This window comes from Furipterus horrens, unplaced genomic scaffold (genome assembly GCF_987537825.1).
Source record: "Furipterus horrens unplaced genomic scaffold, mFurHor1.1.pri manual_scaffold_5, whole genome shotgun sequence".
Taxonomy (NCBI): Eukaryota; Metazoa; Chordata; class Mammalia; order Chiroptera; family Furipteridae; genus Furipterus; species Furipterus horrens.
In genome coordinates, this window is record NW_028327175.1 from 111,138,415 (window position 1) to 111,165,530 (window position 27,116).

Here is a 27,116-nt window from a genome sequence, read left to right on the forward strand (position 1 = left end):
TACAACTACTGGACTGATGATTACTGGACTGAAAGTAAAAACATTGTTTAGAATTAGCATCACTATGTTAGCTTACTACACCAATAGAAACGCCTCCCTTCTATTGATGTAAATTGTCCCCTTTCCCCTTTTCATAAATACCCATTGCCTTTGTCTCCTAATGGGAACACTATTTGGGCTTCTGCCTGAATTAATGATTCACAAATAGTTATTCTTATTGCTCTTAAATAAATACTTGTTGCCTCTCACTTTGAAAGGTCTTTTTATTTTTAAGTTAACATAACAAAGGTAAAACCAGCAGCGGGTAAAACCAGATAGAAGTTTACTTTCCTCCCACTTCAGTCACCTCAGTCCAGGGCTGCTACCGCAGCTCCTCAGGGTCAGGGATCCAGATGCTTACCTCATGGCCCAAAATGGCTGGTCTATCACCTGCATCGGACAAACATTCTAGGTGGCAGGAAAGAAAAATGAAGCACATGCTTCTTTCCTTTAAGGTCATGGCCTAGGAGTTGGACACATCACAGGGCTCACATTCCATTAGCCAGAATTGAATCAAGTGAGAAATACAGTCTTCCTCTAAGTGTGCTTAATTAAACCACAGGGATCTAGTACTAAAGGGACAAGAGGTGAAGGGGTGTTAGGGGAGAGTCAGTAGTCTCTGTCACAATCAATGAAAGACTCTCCCAGGCAGAGGGAACTGCATGTGCACACAAAGATTTTCATAGCAAATGATACTAAAGCTGGGTGTTAAAGCTTGATGAGGAATGAGTTTGTCAAAGGGGACGGCCTGGAGAGAAGCATAGACTGGAGAGATGCCAGCTTCTGGGGACATGAAGTCCAGGGTGGCTGAAGATTTAAGAGCAAGAAGAGAAGTCTCTGGAGAGGATGCCGCTGCCCCTACCTCCTGTGATACAAGTAATTAAAGGCCAGCAAGGTTAAGAAACTTGGCCAGAGTCACAGTCTGACTCTGTGATGTTGGGGGAAGTCAGGACTCAGCTGGTGAAGTCAGGACTCCAAGCCAGGTTTATAGGACGCTTACAGTTTTAAAGTTACTGTTTGCTCAGTAGGATTTTTGTTTACTTTTTTCTCTGCATTAAATCACACCCGACTCCCTGGACATGGTGCTCAGGTATAGGGGTGGGGGGCGGTTTGCTTTTTTGTTTCTTTGTTTTTAAGATCCCCGGGTAATTAATTCATGTGCAGAAAAGATTGAGAACTGGGTGCAACCATCTTCCTGTATCCCAAAGCATATTCTGGTGACCTTAAATTCCTTACTCCTACTGTCTAGGTGGGTGCTATTTTATCATACCAGAAATGCAATGTGCCAAAGCAGAAGGAGGCCTGGGTGCTTTATTCCCACGTCTCTGCATCCCACATACAAGAAAAGGAGCTAAGAGCACTCTCCTTCTGCTCTTCTTTCCCCCACTATTACTCCCACCAGGTGAGAAATAGGAGTCCGGCTTGGTTGGGGGCGGGGAGGCGGTGCAAGCAGGCAGCTGCTGGGGCTGCCTCTTCCCCCAGCAAACTCCAATCCTGATTACCAAAGTGGTCCAGCCCCCACTCCCACCCAACCCTCAGGCAGCAGCGGCTGGCGCAGTGCAGATGGAGCCTCCCCCTTCATCCCCCACCCCCACCCCCTCCGCAGGGCCGACCCCCGCGGGCCGCGTGCGGGCAGGCGGGGAGGGGAAAGGAGGAAATGCTAGAGGAGCGAACCATGGAACTGGCCCCTTCCTTCCTGCTGTGTGCCTGTGCAGTGAATCCCGCATCCGAAGGAACGCAGTTGGCCCCAAGGGCACCTCTTCTGGAGTCACCTTTTCCGTCAACATCCAAGATGAGCATGCCTCCATTTCAGGCAAGATGGGACTACCACGTCAAATTTAAGGTTTAACAGGCTGCAGTCTACTTCTTCAGGAGCTGCTGGCTCCTGTGCCTACCACCCCTTCTCACTCACCCAGGGACCCCGTCTCTCTGTCTTCATGTCCATATTACAGCATAAACCCAGGATGCTTGTGTGGAGCAGAATATTCCCCGGCTTTGGGAGTGATCGGGGGTCACAGCAACCTAGGGCAGGAAACTTCACATTCAACGTTACGGAGCTCCCTTAAACAGTTGACAGTCACTCTCGTCTGTGTTAGCTAGGAGTCTTTTGGTTACAAGTGAGTGAAACCCATCTGAAACCCGCATAAGCTAAAAAGGGAAGTGGTTGATTCACATAATTGAAAAGTCCAAGGGGGAGATTTCAGGTCTGGCTGGTTCCAACACCAGTGAGGCTTGGCGCCCTTCCTCTCCAGTCTCCTCTCTCTTTTCCCCTCCCACTTTGCATTTCGTCTAAGTACTGTCTTCCTCCTCCCTCTACCTCTTTTTCTCTCCCTCTCCCTCCTCCCCTCCAACCCACTAGATGCTAATTGCTCACACACACCCGCTGTGACAACCCTAAGTGTATCTAAACATTGCCAAAATGTGTGTGTGAATTACTCCCCTGCCCCGCCCCCATTTCAGAACCCCCATTTCAGAACCACTAGTGTAAAGGAAGAAACCTTGACCTGTGAGTTAATGTTGATGGGTTGGAGCAGGGGGCAAAGAGAGCTAATGGGTCCTGAATCTAGATTTCTCTGAAGAGTCGTACAGCCACGTTTTTTAGTTGATTTGGGGAGAGCCTATATGAAATCCCCTTGCCAGTCCCTGAAGCTTTCTGGGTCTCTGCCATTGTTGTTATATTTTAATGCTGTGATATAAAAGGGTATTTGAGAAGTTAAAGCATGGCACAAAAATGACAAGATTTTTTTCAAGGTCAAGTAAACCAGTCTTGGGAGCAGTGTTTGATTGTCACATCTGCATCAAATTAGTGGCTTTTAAAGATGCATTAAATTGTCCCTTTGATCTAATAATTGCCTTTTGCTGGGGTGATGCCTCCCTGCTGAAATCAAAAGCCACTGTTAATGTCTCCAGCTTAAAGAAAAATGTGATTTTCTCAGAGCTGACATGATGCTCACCCAGTCTTCGTTTTAACTTGACCATTTTCTTCCTGGATTTTGAAGAATAACATCTGGCTCTCCTTCTGAATTTAGAGGGTATAGGCTTTTTGCTCTCAGGTGAAAGAAACTGTTTCCCTTGCCATCCAGATTCCTGGAAACAACCAAACGTAAGTACAATTACTATCAAATGCATTGACTATCTTTGTCAATGGCTCCTGGTGTGATTATTTTGTCTTCCTTTTCAATGGTTAGAAGCAACTCTGTGGTAGGCAGTTAGACATGAGGCCAGGTACAGAATATCATCAGGGTGGAAAAGACCTGGGTGCCCCAGGGTAACCTTTTTTCCTGTTGCTGTGGCTTTTCACTGCTCATTTGGCAGAACCCTTGGAGTAGGGAGAAGACGCCAAAGAGTGGCTTCATGCAACTCCCATGCAGGCCCTTGCACAACCACTCCCTTAAGCATTAACCCCTGGGCCTCAGTGTGTTCCAGCTCCAGGCCCAAAAAGGCAGCAAAACCAGACATGTAAGAAACAAGGACATAGTGACTCCCAAACTAGTAGAAAGTCATTAGTAACAAAGGGCAAATGTAATTAAAGGGTCTTAAGGGCAAATGTAATTAGAGGATCTCTGAGAAGGGAGTTGACAGCATTAGCAAATTTACAAATCACAATAGGGGCATTTAGATGAACGCATTAGATTGTAACTCCTAAGTAACCAGTAATGGAGAAACTGGGAAGGAGGAGAGGGGAGGGGGAGCTAATTGCGTTAGGGAGGGGGAGCTGATCGCTCCCACTTTAGGGTGAGGAAGCTAATCAATTTCACTTTAGGGTGGCAATTTCAGGGTGGGGAAACTAAGACTATAAAACCAGCTTTCTTTGTCTACCTGGCACGCACATTCTCCTGGCTGTGAGGGTGCGCCCAGCTCTGCAGACTTGTGATTAAAGGCCTCGCTTTACTGCTCAAGTCCTGTGTCCCAGTTTTTATTGTGAGCGTTTCTCACAGACAGAAGACAGACAATGCCATAGCCGACACGACCAGCTGCACATAACCAATGATCCCCTGCTATGGCACTTACCAATCAGTGGAGACCAACCAGTGGAGAACACAACCCTGAAAGGACACACCTGGAAAACTGATGAATAGGCTTTTGAATCCTCCCCTGGGACCTCCCCTAAAACCCTTGCCCTTAAAAGCCTTTAGGATGGAGGACCCAGCAGCTCTCCCTCCCCAAAGGGAACACACAGGCCTGAGCCTTCCCCTCTTCTTCCTCCACCCAAGCACTTGCTCCAAGGGCCCTTCTTTTTCTCCTGTAATGCGTTTTCTTTTTTAAAAGATTTTATTTACTTTTAGAGAGAGGGGAAGGGAGGGAGAAAGAGGGAGAGAAACATCAGTGTGTGAGAAATATATCAATTGGTTGCCTCTCACACACCCCCAACTAGGAACCTGACCTGCAACCCAGGCATGTGCCCTGACGGGGAATTCAACCAGCAACCTTTAGGTTTGCAGGCCAGTGCTCAGTCCACTGGGCCACTCGAGCCAGGGCTGTAATTTGTTTTCTAAGCCCACATCCAGCTGGCTCACTTTTCCTCTGTGACTTCCTCAATTAACTTTCTCTCATAGTGAGTCTTGGTTCTGAATTCTTTCTTAGCCTCAAGAACTGAGGTTGCTGAACCAAGGTCGGATATGACCCCACTGGCCTAACACCTGGTGCTGTTTTCACTGCCACCAACAACTTTTTTTTTTCTCTCTTCTTCTTTATTTTAACATTTTGCTTGCTCTGGGCCATAACATCTCAGGAAGAAACCTGAAGATCCCTTTGACAAAGTGAGTAAATAAATACCTGAACTGTTGGATTTTAAGCTAAATCACGTGCAGCTGACTTTTTGTTGGTCAAAAATAACTATCAGCAACTTTATATGCTACAACCTAGTATTTATTGGGTCCCAGAAAAGCCACAGAAAGAACAATACTCTCAGCTTCCAGATACAGGGGGTCAAGGGTACCATTAGGTAGAAATGGTCCCTAAATCTCAGCACGGCCTGGGTGTAGAACTGCAGCTACCAGTAGCAGCCAATTCAGATGTGTCCCTATTGGACCTAGGTATCCGTGGTTGCTTGGAGACAGGAAGTAGGGGGCAGGGAGGAAAGAGTGGGAGGGACACAAAGGGACACAAAACTTTTGAGGGTGATGGAGATATTCACTATCTTGATTGTGATGATGGTTTTATAAGTGTAAATATGTGTCAAAACTCAAAATCAAAATGTTATCGGAAAAACCCTAGTTCTCCTCACCGATACAGTAAAGATTTACAGATCAGCGAGCCTATTAGCACGCACGCAAAATTTATTAGTGAATGGGAGAGCAAAAGCAAGGGTGGCCAAAGGCCAGGGTGGCAAGCTCACTCTAGGGTGGCCAGAGGCCCTTCGGCCAGAAGGCCGAGAGCGCCATGAGGGCCATGAGAGCCATGAGAGCCAAGAGCATGAGTCCTTTGTTCTGAGGGCTTATATATAGTTGGTGGGATGGGGGTGTAAAGAAACAAGGAAATAGTGACTCCCAAACCAGTAGAAAATCATTAGTAACAAAGGACAAAAATAATTAGAGGGTCTCAAGGGCAAATGTAATTAGGGGATCTCTGAGAAGGCAGTTGACAGCATTAGCATATTTACAAATCACAAAAGGGGCATTTAGATAATCGCGTTAGATTGTAACTCCAGAATAACCAATAATGGAGAAACAGGGAAGAAGGAGAGGGGAGGGGGAGCTAATCGAAATACTATAAAACCAGTTTTCTTTGTCTACTTTGCTTGCATGTTCTCCTGGCTGAGGGTGTGCCCAATTCTGCAGACTCATGAATAAACGCCTTGTTTTGCTGCTCAAGTCCTGTGTTCCGGTTTTTATTGTGAGCATTTCTCACACTTCTGCTACTCATTGATTGTAACAAAAATGTACACTTAAAATGTGTGCCAATTGTATGTCAATTGTTTAAAAAGTTAAAACACATTCTGACCTGTTTCAATAAAAAACATGTGTTATTTTTTCTTTATCCTCACTCAAGGACATGTCCATTGATTTTAGAGAGCGAGGAAAGAAGGGAGAGAGACAGAGAGACAGAGAAAAACATTGATGTGAGAGAGAAACATCAATCGGTTGCCTCTCACACATACCCTGACCAGGGATGGAACCTGCAACCTAAGTATGGGCCCTGGCCGGGAATTGAACCTGTAACCTTTTGGTGTATGGAATGATGCTCCAAGCAACTGAGCACCCAGCCAGGATTGTATTACTATTTTTTTAAGTATATTTTATTAATTATGTTGTTACAGTAGTTTCAATTTTTTTCCCTTTGCTCCCCTCTGCCCAGTTACCCGCCTTTCTTCCAGCAATCCTGCCCTCCTTAGTTCATGTCCACGGGTCGTGCATATTCGTTCTTTGGCTTCACTCTTTCCTATATTATTAACTTCCTCCTGTCTAGTTTGTATTTACCAACTATGCTTCTTAATCCCTGCACCATTTCCCCATTTCTCCCTCATCCCCGTCCCAGTTGATTACCCTCCGCATGATCCCAATACCTATGATTCTGTTCCTATTTCTGCTTTGCTTAGTTGGATTTTGTTCTTATTTTTTAGATTCAGTTGTTGATAGTTGTGAGTTTGTTGTCATTTTAATATTCATAATTCTGATCTTTTTCTTAAGTAACTTTGACATTTCATATAATAATAGCTTGGTGATGATGAGCTCCTTTAGCTTTACCTTGTTGGAGAAGCACTTCATCTGCCCTTCCATTGTAAATGATAGCTTTGCTGGATAGAGTAATCTTGGTTGTAAGTCCTTGCTTTTCATCACCTTGAATACTTCTTGCCAGTGTCCTCTTGCCTGCAAAGTTTCTTTTGAGAAATCAGCTGATAGTCTTATAGGCACCCCTTTGTAGGTAATACTCCGCTTTTCTCTTTCTATTTTTAATTTAAGAGTCTCTCTTTATCTTTAACCTTTGGCGTTTTAGTTATGATATGTCTTGATGTGGTCCTTTTTGGGTCTAGCTTGTTTGGGATATTGTGCTTCCTGGACTTGTATATCTATTTCCTTCACCAAATATGGGAAGTTTTCCTTTATTATTTTCTCACATAACTTTTCAATTTCTTGCTCTTCTCCTTCTGGCACCCCTATGATTCAGATGTTGGCATGTTTAAAGTTATCCCAGAGGTTCCTAAGCATCTCCTCGTTTTTTTCAATTCTTGTTTCCTCATTCTGTACTGATTGACTGTGGTTTTCCTCCTTGTGTTCCAAATCATTGATTTGAACCCTGGTTTCTTTCCCTTCACCATTGGTTTTATGTGGATTTTCCTTCATTTCATTTAGCATAGCCTTCACGTCTTCTCTTATGCATTTGCTATACTTAAGCATATCTATCAAGCCTCTGAGCATCTTTATCACCAGTGTTTTGAACTCTGCATCTGTTAGGTTGGCTGTCTCCTCATCTGTTAGGTTGGCTATCTCCTCGTCATTTAATTCTCCCACTGGAACCTTGACCCGTTCCCCCTTTTGGGTCTTACTTCTCTGTCTCCTCATCTTGACAGGCTCCTGTGTTTGTTTGCCTCTGTGTCTTAGGCAGAGCTGTCACACCTGTTACACTGTAAGGGGCAGAGCCTTAGGTTTTCTTGTCAGTACAGGGCAATGTGTTTCACCACGTTGTGGCACTGTATATGGGGGAAGGGTCTGAGAGGGAACAATGCCACTTGCTCAGCACTCGCCCCTTTTCAGGCACTTCTCCCACTTTGTATAGGACTGGCGCCTCTCTAGTTGTTACCCTGGCTGTTGTTCCCAGAATGGGTGGGTTTGCCGACGTTCTAGGACCATGGGGGCCCTTTAAACAAGCAGACTCTGCTCAGAGACCGGCTGTTCCTTCCTCTGCCTCAACCCTCACTGGTTTGCATAGTCAGAAACAATGAGGCTTTATTTGTCTCCAGCACTGGGACTGTGAGCTGTGTAGTCTGGTCTGGTGCTGGGAGTGCTCCCCTGATGTCCCTCCTGACTTTTTAAAATGTGTTACTGCACTTTCCGGCAGCCTTCCACTGCCACCACTGCTGCTGCCATCACACCGGGTCCTCTCCACCCTGGCTCTGCTGCTCTTACCTGTCTGGATGAGTATCTCCTCTTCTCTTTTTTTAATTATAAAATGATTTTGTCACACGCATCAGGAAGGCAACTATCAAATAAACAGAAATTAACAATTGTTGATGAAGACAGGGAGAAGTTGGAACCCTTGTGTGTTATTGATAGAAATTTAAAATGGTGTAGCTGCTATGGAAAATAGTATGGCAGAACCTCAGAAAGTTAAAAATAGAATTATCCAGCAATCTCACATCTGGGTATATACCCACAAGAATTGAAAGCAGGACCTCAAAGAGGTATTTTCCCACTCATGTTCATCACAGCATTATTCACAGTAGCCAAGAGATGGAAGAACACATGTGTGTGTTCAATGGACAGATGAATGGATAAAGAAAATATGGTACATACATAGTGGAATATTATGCAGCCTTAAAAAAGAAGGAAATCTGTCATATGCTATCATATGAATGAACTGCAAAGACATTATACTAAGTTAAATAGGCTAGTCAGAAAAGGACAAATACTATATTATTCCACTTATATGAAGTATATGAATATTTTCAGTGCCAGCAAGAAATGAGCCATCAAGCCATGAGAAAACATAGAACTTTAAATGCATGTTACTAAGTGAAAGAAATCAGTCTGAAAAGACTATGCTGGGTGATTCCAACTATATGACATTCCGACAAAGGCAAAGCTATAGAGACAATAAAAAAATTAGTGGCTGTAAGGAGTTAATGGAGAGGGGTAGAGGATTTTTAGGGCAGTGGAAATACTCTGTATGATACCATAATGATAGACACATTTTCATCAACCCACAGAATGTACAATACCAAGAGTGCACTGTCATGTAAACTACGGACTCTGGGTGATGATGATTTGTCAAAGTAGGTTCCTCAATTGTAACATGTTCCAACTGGGTGGGGGATGTTGACAGTCGAGGAGGCTATGCATGTGTAGAGGCAGCAGCTATAAGGGAAGTCTCTGTACTTTCCCTCAATTTTGCTGTGAACCTTAAACTGCTCTTTAAAAAAAAAAAAAGTTAAAACAATGAGAAAACAAGATTCTTTTCACAGCTAACATCTATTTGATAAGGCCATAGACACCTGATTTATGCAGCACCATTGTTCTTTTAAAAAAGAATGTCTGACTGGGGCTATCCATTCTTCTGACTTCTGTCTTCTGTTCACTTGGTAGTGAAGGAACAGGTGAGTCTGACTTTTCAATGCCACCTGGGACCCAGCTTCCTAATTTCCATGACCTGCTAAGAAGTGGCTCTTTCCTTCCCATGGCCACTAGAGGGAGCAAGGACCCCGAGCAGCTGCTGGACTTCGGAAGAGCCCAGGCAGCTGGGGTCAGGCCTGCGGCTGGTGATTCAGCATAGAAGGCCCTCCCTGCTCTTTGGGAGAAGGAACAGCAGACTCTCCAAAAGCCCAGGGCTGCAGGTAAATACCCCCACATCAGAGTATCTGGGGGCATCTGGGGCAGCAGTTCCAGGAGACTCTGAGGAATAGCCTCAGGAGGTCCTGGCTCCTCCTCAGTTCTGCATTCCTGAGCCTTGACCCCAAGAGCCGCCACTGGGCAGTGTGAACCCTCCCAGCCCCTCTCCAGACAGTCTGGCTGTGTCTGAGAGCACACAGGTACATTACAGGCTAGAATAACCCTGTAATGGATCAGGCTGCGCTTCCTGTACAAGTCTTGGTTTTCATTTACTGTAAGTAATCCTGTTTCTCTGATGAGACTTGAGAGCAAAAGGAGGTAAAAGGCTGAATCGAAGCTGAGTTTCCTGAAACCAAAGCGGCAGTGGCCAATGGTGCTAAAGCAGTGACTGGAACCAACCTAGGCCTCTGAACTTTATTTAATGAGCTTTGAGAAGAGGTTGGTTTGGGAAGTGCAAGGGAACTGGAGATCCAGAATTGGACAGACAGGTTCAAACTCAGCTCTCCCATCTACCAGCTGGTCTTGTTATCTTCCCTTGGGGCCTCAATTTCTTCATCTTAAAAGTGGGAATGATATTCAGGAAAGTGTTATGAGCCATTGGTTCCCTAGCACCCACCACAGTAGGGCCTTAACTCGTGGTAGCTAAAATTGGACAGTGGCTTAAACAACCATGTTATTATTCCTCCAGGCCTGTAATGGGCTGGGCTTGCTGGGCTTACTGGGCTGTTCCACAGCTGACCTTGCTTGGGGTCTCTCACGCTGTTGCAGTCTGATGGGCTGAGGTCATCTGGAGGCTAAACTGGGATGCTGGAAAGACTGGGTCCCTCTCCACTCCAAGATGCCTCAGGGTCTCTCCTCTCCACATGGCCTCTCCAGCAGGACTGCTGAGCTATACATACTGTATCATGGGACTCCCAAAGGTGCAAAAGTGGAGCTACCCAGTCCTCCCGCTGCTTGGGTCTGGAGTGACACCACATCTCATTTGTTATCATCCATTGGTAAGTCCCAGACAGCACAGCCTCAGTGTGAGAGGGATATACCCCGGAGAGTGAATACTCAAGATGTGGCTCACAGAGGACCACTATTAGGTACTAGACACCAGAATGGTGAATTAGTGTCCTTTCGCTGCTGTAACAAATTGCCATAAACTTAATGTCTGAAAACAACATGCATTTATTCTCTTGGAGGAAAGAAGTCCAAAATAGGTCTCACTGGGCTAAAGTTAGAGGGAGGCCAGGTTGCTTTTCTTTCCAGAGCTCTAAGAAAGGGTCCTTTTCCTTGCTTTTTCCAGCTTCCAGAGACCACTCACATTCCTTGAATTGTGGCTCTTCCCTATCTTTGAAGCACATTACTTCAACCTCTCTTTCCATCATCTCAGCTCCTATTTTTTACGTGATGCTCCCGCCTCCTCTTATAATGACCCTTGTGATTACATTAGATCTACCTGGATAATCCAGCATAATCTCCCCATCTCAAGGTCACGTGATTAGCAACCCTCATTTTATCTGCACCCTTAATTTCCCCTTGCCAAGTAACACGATGTCTTCACAGGTTCCAGGCATTAGGACATGGACATCTTTGGGGGACATTATTCTGCAGGTAGGAAGAAAGATATGTCATTGATTTTACTACATGTCTTCCCAAAACATTTTTAGAGATTATACTTATCATGAATGATGTTTCAGGAAAAAATGTTCCTCACGCTCTAAACACTCCCTTTGTTTTTGGTTTTTTTCACCTCAAGTCCCTGTGCTAGAGACTGTACAAAACAGATGAACAAAACACCATTCCTTTCTGCGAGAAGTTCACAATTGTGGCTCCCCCTGAGAAACCATTTCCCTTTCATCTTGCTCACAGAATTTCTTACAGACTGAAATGGGCCAGATTCCAGAGCATGAATCATGACTGGTTTGAACCAAAGGCAAAACACTATGGCTCACAGATCAAGTCCAGCCTGCCACCCATGCTTGTAAATCAAGTTTTATTGAAACACAGCTACACTCGTTCATGACAGTATTATCTGTGGCTGAGTAGTTGCAAGAAAGAAGATAGCCTACAAAGCCAAAAAGATATACTATCTGGCCCTTTGTAGAAAAATTGTCTGACCCCTGGTTTAAGTCAGTGATGCTTAACACTAGCTGTATATTAGAATCATTTGGGGAAACTTATCTTTTTTAAAAAGCCAGACCCCAGTCAAAGAACATGTATAAATGACCCACGGACATGGACAACTGAGTGGGGACTGAATGTGAGAGCAAGGAGGAACAGGGTACAGGGAAGCAAGAGGGGGGAAAAAGTGGGACAACTGTAATGGAAAAACAAAAATTTTTAGTGGGAGAAAAATGAAAATATGAAGAATGGAAATGCCAGTTCAGTGAGTATTAGAAGGACGAGGATTTTCCTTCAAACTATATTTTTCTCCCTATCTGATCCCTCCAGAGTTTGGCATTCTAAAGAAGTAAGTAATGACATAAGTTTCTTTGCATAAAACTAATAAGACAAGTTGTTAATAGAGGTTTTTTTTTTTTTACCAAGACATTGACTGGAATGTCATGCCTAAAGGAGACATGCTTGGCCTCTGGTTGTTACCAAAAAGCCATGAGGAACTGGGAATGACTTTCGAAGGTAACAAAAGCCCACGAGATAAAAGGCCTGGTACTGTGGTTGGTTGTGCGGTCCACAGCAATCTTTCCAGGGAAGGAATGAAGGTTGTTTTCCTGAAAGATGGCTAGAAGGGATCTTAAGGCACAATGGAAAACCAGAAGGACTTGGAAAAGACACATGTTTACAGGCAAGGCTGAATGCCAGGTATGTGGCTCAGCTTTTGTGCCCTGAAGGGCAGACTGAAGGTCACCCTAAATGTTCCTTGCGTAAGTTCCAGCAAAGCAGAACTAAAGATCATAAGTGATCATTTGCTGCTCTTGTTGTGTTTATGCAAATGAACAGGATAAATTAAAAATGGACTTAATGCAGTCCCTTTGATGACAAGGAGGATAATCTTAGGGAGAAAAATCATTATTCAAGGAAAAGCACAATGATCAGTGGCAGACTATAAAGTAGTGCAGCTAACCATCTTTAAAGTTTCTTTTCATTTAAAATATGTTTTCATTTGAAAGTTAAACTATGTCTGTGGTATCATCAAAGATGTTCAATTTACAGGCAAGAAGAATGTCAAGTGCCTTGCAACTGGCTGTCTTTCCAATAAGACAGTCTTACAGATTTAGAGACTTGTTTGTGGGTTATGCTACAGAAATTAACATGTGTTTTCTGTTTTCAAAGGGCATAAGCCTACAATCTCATTACCTGAGTGATTGTCTGTACATATAGGCCTCACTTAATCCTGTCTGCAGCGCTGCCTCCTGAGACTCAACGGTTTGGCTGAACTAAGTGGCTGGGTTGGTGAAGTATGGGTGGTCTGTGGGCTTCACTTTACAAAACCAGTTTCTCTTTTTTTATCCTAATGGCTTGGACAGAAAGGGCCCAGAGGTCTGAGAGGGGAGAAACCTAAAATATTTCCCTCAGTCCAAACTAAGTATATTGGGCAAAAGGGTTTTAGACAGGTGAGATGTGCCTGGCACACCTTCCTCCAAAGAAGCCCTTTTTTTCCCTAATGTGGGACATTGAAAATTAATCCCTGCCTTCTGTTATCTAGTGGTTATGGATTGAATGATGTCCTTTAACCCTGTTGCCAAATCTGTTGCCCCCAGAATACAACAAGAATGCCAGCCTTTTAAACCAAGTATGCTGTTGTCCGAGGACAGCCAACTGACCTGGAGTCTGCACAACCCTTACCCATGTGGGAAGGCCACCCTCCTCTCTGCACCCCCACTCTTATTAGGGATTTCTGGACCCAAGGGTAGGTAGGACGACGACCATGTCCATCTCGAAGCAGCTAGAGGAGCTCGAGACCTTCGCCCATTGTCCTTTATAAGATTATAAAGGGTCTTAAGTCTGAGAGGGAGGGATTGTTATTTTTTATTAAAATAATTAATTAAGCATTTATTTATTTAAAAAAAGAAGAAGAATATATGAAAGGATGAAGCGGGAGAGCTTGTATGTACGACCCATGGGCATGGACTGGGGGCACGGGTTTCTGGGGGGGTGGTGCTGGGTGGAGGGGAGCAAAGGGGAAAAAATTGGAACTATTGTAACAATATAATCAATAAAATATACTTTAAAAAAAAAAGCCAGACCCCTGGACCCCACTCCTAGAGCTTGTATTTATGGGTGGGCTCAGGGCTACCCAGGTGATTCTGTTGGGCAGTTAAGATTGAGAACCACTCATCTAAGACAGTCATGGAAATTCTGTTGCCCTTTAACAGGATTGACTTGGGGATAGGGTAGGATTAAAACCAACTCTGACCAATGAACTATAATGGGAAGTCCATTGTGGGATGGGGGCGGCTGGTTCTGGCAAAGCTTTCCCACCCTTATATAAAGACAAGCATGAGGAGGAAATGGCTCTATCTGTCTTTCCCTGCTATAGATGCTGTTGTGTAAGAGTATGATGGAGCTGTGGCAGCCATCTTATGACCATAAGGGGATGAGCTCGAGGTTGAAAAGTCATAATAAGGAGGATGGTGGAGGAGAAGAACGGCAAAAGCCTGGGTCCTTGATGACATCCCTGAGCTGCCAGACCAACTCTGGATGGCTTCCCTTGCACTTCTTGTTAAATAACAGTACACCTTATGATTTGAGCCCCACTGGTGGGGTTTTCTATAACTTGCAGCTCAATATATTTATAAATGATGCAACATTCTGGTGGAGAGACAAAAAGAAAAGCTGCAATTACAATTGACTGGGTGTAGTGAGTTGAATGGTGACCTCCCAAAAGATATGTTCTCATCCTAATCTCCAGAACCTGTGAATGTGGCCTTAGTTGGGAATAGGGTCTTTGCACATGTCATTGAATTAAGGATCTCGAGATGTGATCATCCTGGATTTTCCAAGTGGTCCTTTTTTTTTTTTTTCCAGCTTTTCTTTATTGATTATATTGTTACAATAGTTCCAATTTTCTCCCCTTTACTCCCCTCCACCCAGCATCTCCCTCCCCCAGCAATCCCCCCCCAAGTCCATACCCATGGTTCGTAAAAAATAACTATCCCTCCCTCTCAGATATTAAGACCCTTTGTAATCTTGTAAAGGACAATGGGCGAAGGTCTCAAGCTCCTCTAGCTGCTTCAAGCTGGATATGGTCATCGTCCTACCTACCCTTGGGTCCAGAAATCCCTAATAATAGTGGGGGTGTGGAGGGGAGGGTGGTCCAAGTGGGTCTTAAATCTAATGCCAAGTGTCCTTGTAAGAGACAGGAGACACAAAATGGTAAAGGTCTTGTGAAGACAGAGGTGGAGACTGGAGTGATGCAGCAACAAGCCCTTAACACCCTGTCAGAAGTCAGCCAGAAGCTAGAAAAGGCAAGGGATGAATTCTTTCCTATGGTGCCCAGCTTTACTGGATTTCAGACTTCTGGCTTCCAGAACTGTGAGAAAATCAATTTCTGTTGTTTTAAACCACCCACTTTGTGGTAATTTGTTACAGCAGCCACAGGAAACTAATATAGTGGGTAAACATGACAGTGCAGCTATGAAGAGGACAAGGCGTAGAACTCAATCAGGAAGCAATTAGACTACATTTCCATGCACAGTTTATTCTTAAACTCATCTCTTTCTCCGACAAGTGTTTAGTGAACTGCTGCTCTGGCCTAACAATGAGACTGATGCAGAGCATGTGGCATTGAACAAGAGTCTTTCTTTCTCTCTTTTAAATTTAAATCATTTTTTACTTTTTAATTACAGTTTACATAGAACATTATATAATTTTCAGGTATACACTTCAGTGATTAGACATTACTAAGTGATCATTTTGATAGATCTCATCCATCTGTTCTGGCACCATATGTAGTTATTAGAATATTATGAACTATATTACCCATGCTATACTTTACATTAGCATGGTTATTCTGTAACAACTAATTTTTGCTTCTTAATCCCTTCACCTTTTTTTGCCCATCCCCCCAACACCCTCCCATCTGGCAACCATCAAAATGTTCTCTGTATCTATGAGTCTGTTTCTGTTCTGCTTGATCATTTATTTTGTTTTTTAGATTCAATTGTTGATAGATATGTAATTATTGCCCGGAATCAAACTGGTGACCTTTTGCTTTGCAGGCCAGCACTCAATCCACTGAGCCACACCAGCCAGGGCTATTCATATTTTTTATCTCTTGCTTCTTCTTCTTAAGAAAGACCCTTTTATATTTCATGTAATACTGGTTTGGTCACCACCTTTTCTTTAGCTTTTTCTTGTCTGGGAAACTCTTTATCCTTGGATTCTAAATTATAACTTTGCTGGGTAGAGTAATCTTGGTTATAGGTCTTTGCTTTTCATGAATTTGAATATTTCTTGCCAATCCCTTATGGTCTACAAGGTTTCTGTTGAGAAATCAGCTGACAGTCTTACAGGAGCTCCCTTGTAGGTAACAATTGCTTTTCTCTTGCTGCTTTTAAGATTCTGTCTTTAACCTTTTGCATTTTAATTATGATGTGTCTTGGTGTGATCCTCTTTGAGTTGCTCTTGTTTGGGACTCTGCTGCCTGGACTTGTATGTCTTATTTCCTTCACCAGGTTAGGAAAATTTTCTGTCATTTTTTTCAAACAGGTTTTCAATTTCTTAACTTCTGTCTTCTCCTTCCAGCACCCCATAATGTGAATGTTGGAATGCTTGAAGTTGTCCCAGAGGCCCCTTACACTGTCCTCATTTTTTGGATTCTGTTTTTTCTTTTTGCTGTTCTGATTGGTTGTTTTTTTGCTTCCTTATATTCCAAATCACTGATTTGATTCTCAGCTTCGTCTACTCCTGTAAATTATTCTTCACTTCAGTTAGTATATCCTTCATTTATGACTGGTTCTTTATTAGGGTTTCCATGTCCTTTCTTTATGCTGTTGAAGTTCTTACTAAGTTCATTGAGCATCTCTATAACTCTGTACCTGGTAGGTTGCTTGCCTCTATTTTATTTAGTTCTTTTTCTGGAGTTTTGTTCTGTTCTTTTATTTGGGACATGCTTCTTTGTCTCTTCATCTTGGCAGCCTCTCTGTGTTTGTTTCTATGTATTAGGCAGAGCTTCTATGTCTCCCTGGCTTAGTAGAGTGGCCTTATGGAGTAGGTGTTCTGCAGGCTCCGGAGGCACAGCCTCCCTGATCACCCAAGCTGGCCACTCCAGGTTCATCCCCTGTGTGGGCTGTGTACACTCCCCTGTTGCAGTTGCGGCTTGATTGCTGTTGTTACATCAATGGGAGGGATTTACCCTCAGGCTTTTCTGATGCAAGGACTGGCTGTGACCCACTGACGACTGACCTCCAACCACGATGTAGGATCAGCTGTGCAAGGTCCCACCCCAAAGAGCAGGACTTACTTCAACAAGTCTCTGGTGCCGACTTAGTCTGCCCCTTGAGTATATTGCTTGTGAAAGTGGTTGAGTGGTGCTTCAATGTGGTCTGAAGCTCTCCACTGGGTGCCCTGGCTCTGGGGCCTCTTGAGAGGTGCAGACAAGGTCAGCTGCTGCCTGTGTTCTGCCTGGAGCTATCCAGGATGAGCTATGATACATAGCAATCTGCAGATGGCTATTAGTTGTGCTGGGCTTAGAGGTGCCCAGGCAAGGCCAAGCTGTGAACCAAACCTGGCTGATGCCAGTGCCAGGCCTGGGGACACTTAACACGGGGTATGAGGTATCCTGAGGCCAAATTCTGCTTGTTTGAGAGATTTAAGGAAAGTCTGAAGCATGAACCATGACAGGCCATTTATATGGGAATGCCACTGGAAACAGTTTGAGTGGGCCTGTAAGTTGGGTGGGGCAGTGCTTTCAGGGGATTGCCAGGCCAGGGCATACAGTGTGAGCCAGGTTGATGGAGACTCAAATATGGCATGGCCTGCCAGCTCTGCATGTGTGTGTGTGTGTGTGTGTGCGTGTGTGTTTGGTGGTGGTGGTGGTGGTGGTGGTGGTGGTGGTAGGGGTTGGTCCTCAGGAAAGGAACAATGCCTTCTGCCAGCACTTCTGTCTGGCAGAAAACTGCCCCCAGCTCTTGCCCTGGTGCCAGACAATTCAGTTCCTACCCATATGTCCCTGGTACCTTTTCAGCTCCTTCCCCAGCATTGGAGCTCAGAGGGAGAGAGTTCCAGTAAGTCCGTGTATGTGCCCTTTAAGAGGAACACTTGGGAATCCAGAAACCCTCCAGCTGACTCAACTACAATCCCTGCTGGTTTTTACAGCCAGAAGTTATGGGGACTTCTGTTCCTGGCACTGGAACTCTGAGCTAGGGAGCCAGGTGTAGGCCTGGGACCACTGTCTCCTTAGGAGGGACCTCCATAGCTGAGATAGCCTTCCTGATTTTTATCTGCCATAGGTGGATATGGGATCAGCCCATTCTGGGTCTCCACCCCTCCTACCAGCCTCAATGTAGCTTCTTTATTTTTATTTTTTAAAGATTTTATTTTCACAGAGAAGGGAAGAGAGGGAGAAAGAGAGAAACATCAATGATCAAGAGAAACATTGATTGGTTGTCTCTTACAATGGCCTGCAACCCAGGCATGTGCCCTGACCAGGAATCAAACTGGTGACCTTTTGGTTCTCAGCTGATGCTCAATCCATGGAGCCACACGAGACATGGCATGGATTCTTCTTTAAATTCCTAGTTGTAGGAGTTTCATTCAGCTATATTTCAGGGAATTCTGAATGATGGATATTCTGTAGTTTAGTCATTTTTTTTTTTTTTTAATCCTTACTGAGGACATTTTTTCATTGCTTTTAGAGAGAGAGAGAGGGAAGGAGTGAGGGAGAGAGAGAAAGATGTGTAAGAGAGAAACATCAATTTGTTGCCTCGCATATGCACCCTGACTGGGGGTCAAATCCACAAACCTCCAGTTTATGGGACTATGCTCCAACCAACTGAGCTACACCAGCCAGGGCTAGTTGGAATTTTGAGGTGATTGTGGGAGGATACAAGTACCACATTTACCTACACAACCATCCTCATTAGAAGTCCCTCCAAGACCCCATTTCTGAATTCACTGAGGAAGACAGAATGTTAAACAAGCAGTTCTAACACCATGGTGATTATTGTAATAAGGAGCTTTGGAACTACACAGAGGGACATCCAGTATTTGATGGTCAGGGAAGGCTTCCTGGAGGAGGTGTCATTTGAGCTGATAAATGAACAAGTAAGTCAATCAGCATAGAGTATGTTCTCAAATTGTAGCACTTTTTCATCCTTCCTATTGTGTCTATGTTTGGTTGTGACATATGAAGAAGAATGCAACAGGTGGGCCAGACACAAACTTAAACCATAACAAAACGCAGCCTCCTCTGAAAGCACAAAGCAAGTGCTGGATGCATCCAGAGTGCTCAGCTTCACCAGGGCTAGCCTTGGATTCAGGGAAATCTGAGTTCTGTTCCCAGCCCTGCCTGACACTCAGCTGGAATGCTCAAAATGTCATTTCAACTCCCTACCCACCAGTCCCTTCTTTGATTGTTCCTTTTTGAGCCTATTCATGTCCTCTAGGGTCTAGATACAGACATTGGATTTCATTTGATGCAGACCAGCATCATCAAGGCCAATTCCCTGGTTTTACAGAGGAAGAAACAAGCATAGGGAGAGGAGCAACTTGCCATTAGTGGTGGGCTTAGGAACTTAAGCATCCTGCCTTTTTGTACCAAGCTCATCCTCGATCAATTGACTCTTTCCCATGAAGGAGTAGTCCAGTGGACTTGGGATCTCATGAGGGCTGGCATGCTTTTTGGATCTTTCTCTCAAACTATGCCAGCTTATAGGGAGACCAGCTTTCTCTTGAAAAATACATCTGCCTGAAAAGGCACTGACAAAAATTGAAAACAGCAAAAATGGTGGAACAGCTATAGTAAGGACTACCATGCAATCATTTAAAAAAACTGATACGGCACAAGATGTTTATGACATATCTCTTAAAATAAAGTATATTTAGACTTCCATCCAAGGTGGAACCGTAGGTAGACATGCTGCATCTCCCTCCACAACTAAGAAGGAATACAACTACCTCAAAACTAGAGATAACCAGAAGTTCCAGAAAGTCTACCTGCATGGAACTCCAACAAAGATATAATGAAGAAATACTCATCCAGACAGGTAGGAAGGGTGAAGCCAGGGTGGAGAGGAAGTGGTGTAGCACCTGAGGCAGCAGCGAGAGTGGCAGCAGCAGGCCAGCAGAAAGCGCAGTCACACATTAAGAAAAGTAGGGAGGGACACCTGGGAATCACTCCCAGCACCAGACCAGACCACGAAGCTCACAGTTCCAGCACTGCGGAAAGTAAAGCCACATTGCTTATGACTGTGAAAACCAGTGGGGGTTAGGGTGGAGGAAGAAACTGCTGGTTTCTCAGCAGAATCTGCTTGTTTGAAGGGCCCCCACGGCCCTAGAATGTCCACAGACCCACCCACTCTGGGGACAATGATCAGGGTGACAGCTAGAGAGGCACCAGCCCCATAGGAAGTGGGAGAGGTGTCTAGAAAAGGAGTGAGTGCTTAGCAAGCGACATTGTTCTCTCTCAGACCCCTCCTCCACATACAGTGCCACAACATGGTGAAACAGACCACCCCATACTGATGAATATCTAAGGATCTACCCCTTACAACGTAACAGGTGTGATAGCTCTACCTAAGACACAGAGGCAAACACAAGAGCCTGACAAGTTGAGGAGACAAAGAAGTATGGCCCAAAAGAAGGAACAGATCAAGGTTTCAGTGCGAGAACTAAGAGACCAGGAGATAGCCAACCTAACTGACACAGAGTTCAAAACACTGGTGATAAAGATGCTCACAGACTTGACAGATATGCTTGAATATGGCAAATGCATAAGGGAAGAAGTGAAGGCTAAGCTAAGTGAAATGAAGGAAAATCCACATGAAACCAATGGTGAAGGGAAAAAAACCGGGGTTCAAGTCAATGATTAGGAACATAAGGAAGAAATAAACAGTCAACCACTACAGAATGAGGAAACAAGAATTTAAAAAAACAACAAGAGGCTTATGAAGCTCTTTGGAACAACTTTAAATGTGCCAGCATCCAAATCACAGGGATACAAAAGGAGAAGAGGAAGGGCAACAAATCAAAAACGTATGTGAAAAAATAATGAAGGAAAACTTCCCAAATTTGGTAAAGGAAAAAGAAATACAAGTCCAGGATGCACAGAGAGCACCAAACAAGCTAGACCCAAAGAGGACCACACCAAGACACATCATAATTAAAACTCCAAAGGTTCAAGATAAAGGGAGAATCTTAAAAGCAGCAAGAGAAAAGCAGAGAGATACCTACAAAGGGTGCCTATAAGACTATCGGCTGATTTCTCAAAAGAAACTTAACAGGCAAGAAGGGACTGGTAAGAAGTGTTCAAGGTGAAGAAAGACAAGGACCTACAACCAAGATTACTCTATCCAGCAAAGCTATCATTTAGAATGGGAGGGCAGATGAAGTGCTTCCCAGACCAGCTAAAACTAAAGGAGTTCATCATCACCAAGCCATTATTATATGAAATGTTAAAGAGACTTATTTAAGAAAAGATCAGAGTACACAGGCACTGCCCCCTATAGCCGGCCCAAGAAAACAAAACGCATCTGTCAAAATGAGGCAGACAACTATAGAAATCCTGGTGGCGCAGCTCACCAGGTAACAGATGAAGAATCTGACAGATGAACAAATAAGAAACCTGTCAGAGGCTCAGTTCAGGGCCATTGTTATCAGGTGGCTTACAGAATTAACAAAAGATCTGGAAAAAAATGAGAAAGAATTGAAAAACACTCATACTGAAAGGAACAAAACCACATACGAGACAGATGGTGAGGAAATAAAATCCAGAGTTCAAATCAACAAACCAGAACACAAAGAAGGAACAAACAGTCAACCAGTGCAGAGAGAAAAAACGGGAAGCAAGGAAAATGATGAGAAGATCAGAAACCTCTGGGACAGCTATAAAAGGCCCAACATAAGAATCATTGGTTTGCCAGAGGGCGAAGAAGATGAACTAGAAATTGAAAAATTAAGTGAAAATATAATAAAGCAGAACTTCCCAAACTTGGGGAAGGAAATAGACTTACAGGTCCAGGAAGCACAGAGAATTCCAAAAAAACTGGACCCAGGGAGAACCACTCCAAGACACATTATAATCAAAATGCCAAAAGTTAAAGATAAAGAGAGAATCTTAAAAGCAGCAAGAGAGAAGAAAAGAATTATGTACAAAGGGGTCCCAATTAGACTATCAGCTGACTTCTCAAGGGAGACCCTGCAGGCAAGAAGGGACTGGCAAGAAATATTCAAAGTAATGAAAATCCAAAACCTACAACCATGAATACTCTATCCAGCGAAATTGTCATTCAGAATAGAAGGGCAGAGAAAGTGTTTCCAGGACAAAATAAAACTGAAAGAGTTCGTTAGATCCAAACCACTGTTATATGAGATGTTAAAGGGACTGGTTTAGAAAAAGGAGGATCAAAACTATGAACACTAAAATGAAAACTGCACCACAAGAAACAACAACAGAAGCTAGGGAATTGAAACAAAGGCAAACTAAACAGGCAACGAGAGTGGAAAAAGAACTATAGGTATGGGGAGCATATTGGGGGGAGGTCAGCAGGGAGGGGGAAGGGGGAGAGGGAGGGAGATGATATAGGAATTAAGGAGCATGGTAGGAGGGAATGGAATAGACAGAGGTTGAGAAGAACTATATGCACAACTAATGGACATGGTCTAAAAGGGGGGGACAACTGGAGGGAGAGGGGCCACCAGGTGGAGGGGAGAAGAGGGAAGGGAAATTGGGACAAATGTAACATTATAATCAACAAAACACATTAAAAAAAGAAAGAAAGAAAGAAATCAAGAAATTTCTGGAAACTAATGATAATGAACACACACACACACAAAAAGATCAAAACTATGAAAATGACAATGAACTCTCAACTATCAACAACTGAATCTAAAAAAAAAAAAAAAGAACTAAGCAAACAACCAGAATAGGAACAGATCATAGGTATGGTGATCATTTGGAGGGTTAGCTGGAAGGGGGATGAGGGAGAAATGGGGAAATGGTGCAGGGATTAAGAAGCATAATTGGTTGGTACAAAATAGACAGGGGAGTGTTAAGAATAATATAGCAAAGAGTGAAGCCAAGGAACTTATATGCACAACCCATGAACATGAAGTAAGGGGGGTGGGATTGCTGGAGAGAAGGGGGGTACTGGGCAGAGGAAAGCAAAGTGAAAAAAAATTGAGACAACTGTAATAGCATAATCAATAAAGTACACTTAAAAACAAAATAAAGTATATTTAGTTATGCAGAGAAATTGCAAAGATAGTATGGGAAGTTTCCATATACCTACATTCAGTACTCCTGATTATTACCTAAATCAGTATGATACACTCATTACAATTAATGAGCACATTACGACTAACTAAAATTCATACTTTATTCAGATTTTCTTAGTTTTTACCAAACATCTTTTTTTCTGTTACATAGTGCCCTCCAGGCTACCACATTATTCATCATTTCCCCTTAGGTTGCTCTTGGCTGTGACAGCTTCTCACACTTCCCTTGTTTTTGATTTCATAAATACTAGCCAAGTATTTATACAAATGTCCTGCATTGAGATTTGTCTAATGTTTTCCTCATGACGAGCGTTGGGTCATGAACTTGGGGAGGAAGACCTCACATATGAATTGCCATTCTCATCACATAATAACAAAGGTGCCTAATATCAGCATGATTCTCACTGTTCATGTTGACTTTGATGATGACCTGGATAAGGTAATGTCTATCAGATTTCTCCACTGTCCATGATTTTGATTTTGCCCATGATATTTTTTTGGTCCAACTTTATTGAGATGCAATTGTCCACAATATTTATATAAATGAAGAACACTAGTTTCAAAAATAAATATGAAGTATAGGCAGTTTAAAAAAATGTGTATAGCAAACATATTATTTTTTCCCAGGCCAGCACTGATTCTTCTTTCTTCTGTTAACACCCTCCCCTAGTTTCCCATGGGGCATGACCAGCCCTTCATTATTAGTTCATGGGGTTTATGTTGGGAAGCTGAGCCTATTCCTAGATTTCTGGGGTGGGCACATGACCCAGCTTAAATATTCAAAGAATTTCATCCTTCTGATCATTACTGGTTCAGAGGGTAAATATGTGACTCTAGTGTATCCAATGAGCATCAGCCCAGAAAGAGATATTGTCTATTTGCTAGCATTGCTAAGCTGGTAGGATATGAGCTTAGAGAACCAACTGGAGGAAAGCAGAGATGACAAAGAGATTCCAGATTCCTGAAACATTATTTGAGCAATTATATCCAACCATGGTTAAATCTAGTGTAGCTAGTGTATTCCTTTTTAGTTGTGCAAGCCAACTCTTCTGCTCCTATTTTAATAAACTATTTTTACTACTATTCCTTTGGTTCTGTACCTATGTCTATCACTATTATATATCTATTATCATCTATGTATTGCTGAATCATATCATCTGGGGGTTACACTCATTAAACACTTTGCTCCTAAATACTTTAGTGTTTATTTCCTGAGAACAAGGACGTTATGCTATGTAACTACAATACAATTGTCATATTTAAGGAATTTGACAACTCTGGCTGGTGTGGCTCAGTGGATTGAGTGCCAGCCTGTTAACTGAAAGGGCGCTGGTTCGATTCCCAGTCAGGGCACAAGCCTGGGTTGCGGACCAGGTCCCTGGATAGGGGTGTGTAAGAGGCAACTAATTGGCATGTTTCTCTCCCTCTCTTTCTCCTTTCCCTTCCCCTCTCTCTAAAAATAAAATTTTTAAATATTTTAAAAAATGTTAAAGGGTATTAATAAAAAAAGAAATTTAGCATTGTCCTAATAATGTCCTTCTTGCCTCCAATTCAGGATCATGCATTGCTTTCAGTTGTTGGATCTCTTTAGTCTTCTTCAACTTAAAACTGTTTTCCAAACTTTAATGTCTTTTATGATATTGATGTTTTTTTCCAGACAGTTATTTTGTAGAATGTCTCAATTTGGATTTGTAAAATTATTTACTCCTAATTAGATTCTGGTTAAGTATTTTTGGTGAGAATACTTCTTGGGTGATGTTGTGTTCCTCTCAGTTCCTCCACCAACAGAAGGCATTTGGTGTTGGTTTTTCTCATCATTAGAAATGTTAAATTTGGCCATTTATACAATATAGCATCTTCCAGATTTGCACCCATGTAAAGGCATCTGCTATCATTTGTAGTTAATAAGTAATCTGTGGGGTGATACTGTTACAGAAACAGGGGAGTCCAAAAACAAACCCCAGAGTTTGCGGCTGGGAGATAGGGAGCAGGAAGCAGCTTTCAGGATGCCCTTGCATGCCTGGGGCTAGTGTCTGGATACATTGTTGCAAAGATCCGCTTTACTTCCAAGACTCAGGAAGATGGGAGGGATCTTGGACTGTGGGCTGGTACGGAAGAAGCAGACAGAGCCTATGTAGGGTTCTGTGAATGGTCAGAACTGTTTGCAACACCCACTGCGTGAGAGGAAGCAGGGGGAGAGAGGAGGCAGGGAGGAAGAGAGAAGGAGCTGCGGACATTTTGGGGCTGGCTCTGGCTCTAGGAGGTTCTCTCTCAGGCTCTCTCTGGCCCTCACGCCCTCACTCTCTGGCTCTTGTGGGCTCCCTCCATGTGGCTTGGAGAAGGGATCTCCAGGTGGCTTTAAGAAGAGGCTCTTGCCAGGCTGCTTTGAGAAGGAGAGGAGATCCATGCGATTTGCAGGAAGAAGGCAGTTTACAAGGAGGCTGAGAATCCAGGCGGTCCTGCATTGAGAGCTGGAGGGCACCACAGCACAGAAAGGACCTCCCCAATCAGAACTGAGTGATTGGCAGCTACTGGTAAAGCTGAACTGTGCCTAGGAAGTAGGGAAATGGTGTTTCTGACTTTCCTAAGACTGGCCAGGTTTGGGAGGGGGAGGCAGGACTCTGTGTAAATAAACAATTCTTTTTCTTTTCACCAAACTCTGGTATTCAGAGTTATGATTCTGGCGGCAGGCAATCGGGCCCCTAACTAAACAGCCCGTGGGTTCTGTTTCAATCGGAGCAGCGCAGGGGTTCTGTTACAATACTTTGAGACTGTATACCCTCCACTCCTCCAAACACACAGCATTTTAAAAAGGGAGTTTGAGCCTTGCAGGCGCTGCTGCTGCCCCGAATCTTCCCACACCCAGCCATAGTCAACCCACCGTGTTCTTGGACATCTCTGCCGATGGTGAGCCCTTGGGCCACCTCTCCTTCAAGCTGTTTGCAGAAAAAGTTCCAAAGACAGCAGAAGACTTCCCTGCTCTGAACACTGGGGAGAAAGGATTTGGCTATAAAGGTTTCTGCTTTCACAGAATTATTCCAGGATTTATGTGCCAGGGTGGTGACTTCACACGCCACAATGGCACAGGTGCAAGTGCATCTATGTGGAGAAATTTGATGATGAGAATTTCATCGTGAAGCACACACGTCCTGGCATCTTGTCCATGGCCAATGCTAGACACCACAGAAACAGTTCCCAGTTTTTCATCTGCCCTGCCAAGACCAAGTGGCTGGGTGGCAAGCATGTGGTCTTCGGCCAGGTGAAAGACGGCATGGATGCTGTGACAGACATGGAGCACTATGGGTCCAGGAATGGCAAGACCAGCAAGAAGATCACCATTACTGGCTGTGGACAACTCTAATAAATTTGACTTGTTTTATCTTAACCCCCAGACCATTCTTTCTGTAGCTCAGGAGAATATCCCTTCACCCCTATCTGCTTGGAATGTTCTATTATCTTTGTGCTCTTGCCACAGTTCATTGGGTTCCACATTTTCCTTACCCCTTCCAAGTCTAGCTGGATCGCAGAGTTAAGTTTATGATTATGAAATAAAAACTAAACAATTGTCAAACAAAAAATAAAATAAAAAGTGAGTTTGAATTGGGTGTCTGTCACTTGCTACCAGAAGCATTGTCATCATTATACTACGTGCCAGTTATTGAAATTCACCCTTTTTACTTGCTCTCTGAAAACTAGATCTGGGCCCTTAAAATATTTTTTCCAGTGCCAGCTGGTGCTGAAGATTTGCCAGTAGGGGCACTGGAGAGACATTTCGGGGAGAAAAGCTTTTACTTCCTGCTTCCATCTGCTCACTGCGTAGGCTCTTGGAGTATGCTTGAATATTCTTTTAGTGCCCAGTTCCCTCAGTGTCTAGCAGCACCCCATGGCCATCACCTGTGCCCAGTACCCTCCTCGGGTCATTTTGTAGTAAAGTGCCTCTAGCTTCTATAGTACTCGCAGCCTCTCCCATGCCAGACTCCTGCCCTGCTCCACAGCCTGCAGGACCCAGTGGCCAGCAACTTCCTTCAGCACTCCTCCTGGAGTAGTTTTGTAGCAGCATTGACTCTAGCTCCTGCACTGTTCCCAGTTCCCCTAGTGCCTGCCTCCTGCAGCACATGTGGTTTTCCCAGAGCCAGCTCCTTGTTTTAATTTTTTTTTTAAAGATTTTATTTACTTTTAGAGGGGAAAGAAGGGAGGAGGAGAGGGAGA

General features: G+C 43.7%; 1 pseudogene; it reads left to right on the plus strand.

Moving 5' to 3' along the window:
- Window positions 1–812: 812 nt before the first annotated feature.
- Window positions 813–26,268, plus strand: LOC150009293 (peptidyl-prolyl cis-trans isomerase A pseudogene; annotated as a pseudogene).
- The last annotated feature ends 848 nt before the right edge of the window (window positions 26,269–27,116 follow it).